Source organism: Cannabis sativa, chromosome 6 (assembly GCF_029168945.1).
Source record: "Cannabis sativa cultivar Pink pepper isolate KNU-18-1 chromosome 6, ASM2916894v1, whole genome shotgun sequence".
Taxonomy (NCBI): Eukaryota; Viridiplantae; Streptophyta; class Magnoliopsida; order Rosales; family Cannabaceae; genus Cannabis; species Cannabis sativa.
In genome coordinates this window covers 50,658,822-50,660,820 of record NC_083606.1, presented here as the reverse complement: position 1 = coordinate 50,660,820, position 1,999 = coordinate 50,658,822, and positions in this window count along the sequence as shown.

The window sequence follows — 1,999 nt, the reverse complement described above, 5'->3', positions numbered from 1 at the left end:
AGGTTAGATTGTTAAAGCCTTGAGTTTTCTTTGAAAAAGTATGAATTTTGGAAGGAAATTTTTATGTTTCTGTTCTGTGATATTACTGTTGTTTCTAAATGTTTTCTGAGGTAATATTATGCTAGTTTAAGGTGGATTAAGCTAGTGGATTGCTTGTTTAGTTGGTTTTGCTCAAGCTTGAGTTTGGAACTCAAAGCTTGAGCTTCAATGGTGAATTTTGCATGTGTGGTTTCTGGGTAGGTTTGATGCTCTAGAATTGTTATTTGGGACCTTTAGAACAGGTCTGGAAAGTTTGGGATCAATTGGGTTCGAATTGGTCAAGATATGTGATTTTTAGTTGGCTGCCTGCGAGGAACCGGAATTCCGGTTGAGCATCCGGAATTCCGGATGGGGGTTCAGATTTTCCCAGAACCGGAATTCCGGTTGGGCAACCGGTCTTCCGGTTGGGGATTTTTCAGAACCCTAGTTTTCCTCGTTTTTGGGTTTTTAGGGGTATTGCCATGCTTTTTATCGATAGGGAAACTTTTAGTTTCAAGTTTTAGTCCCCGGGAAGTGATTTAGCGTGTCACTTATAGCGTTGTGATTTTTATGGTTTAGGAGCCGATGTCCGCCGTTCGGCTTCGGTTCCGGTCGGGTTGACGGCACACCTGAAATCGGAATCCAGGTAAGATTAGTATAACAGTATGCATATGTAGATTACATGTTTAGCGTGCATGTAGGAAGCCTGTTAGATTACATTAGATATGTATTTAGGCTTCGAACCACCCAACCCTGTCACGTCGGTACAGGCTGGAGTATGACCGGCGGCGGAGTATGACCGGTTCGGCCGATCAGCCGACACTTGGTTGGTGGTTCGGTCTTATTGACCTATCCCGTCGGTACAGGCTGGAGTATGACCAGCAGCCGGAGTATGACCGGTTCGACCGATCAGGAGGATACTTGTCAATAGTACCGTCCCCTGAACGTTCAAAACTCAGTACCATGTTGGACATGGCAGTAGTGCTCAGTACCATATTGGACATGGCAGTAGCGGGACTCAGTATCGTGTTGGACACGGCAGTCAGTTTTATGTATGATATTATTATGCTTTTCTTACTGAGTCTGTCGACTCACAGTTTACGTTCATGTGTAGGTAAAGGCAAGGCAGTTGCTGATGGACCGTGAGCGAGCTTATGGGATTGTACATGTCGGGGCGGTTAGGCCTGGAGCGTACGATCCTCGGGACAGCAGGGCTGAGATTTTGTAACTGTCGTTAGACGACTTTATTTTGATGTAAAAGTTGTAAAAGTTGAACAGTAAAAACGTTTGTAAATATTTTTATAAATCGGGATCCCGAGACTTTTTGGTAAAATGGTTATAAGTTTAATGAAAAAGCAAAATTTTAATTAATCACGTTTTTCCATAAACCTCGTTGATTAGCAACGAGCTGCACAGTACGTTTACAAAATCACGTAATACGCCTAAGATAGTTAGGGTGTTACAGCCGGCCACTTTTGTAGGGTTTTCCCTTTGATATTTTCATTATTTTAATGCCAAATAATTCAAACCTAACCCTAGTGGAATGCTATAAATAGATAGTGAAGGCTTCAGGAAAATTACACTTTTCTTCTGACACTTTCTGAATCAGAAAAACCTGAGCCTTCTCTCTCCCTATCTTTGGCCGAACCCACTCTCTCTTTCTTCCTTAAATTTCGAAATCCTTAGTGTATGAGTAGTGCCCACACACAGCAAGTGATACCTCAATCATAGTGAGGAAGATCGTGAAGAAAGACTTTCAGCAAGAAGGAGTTTCAGCATCAAAGATTCAGAGAAAGAGATCCAGGTTCAGATATTGATAATGCTCTGCTACAGAAAGGAATCAAGGGCTACATATCTGAACGGAAGGAGTCATATTATTCCGCTGCACCCAATGTAAGGTTTCCTAAACTTTATATGTGTTTATTTCATCGTTTTAGAAAGTTCATATTTAGGGTGTTAATCAACATACTTGTGAGTAGAT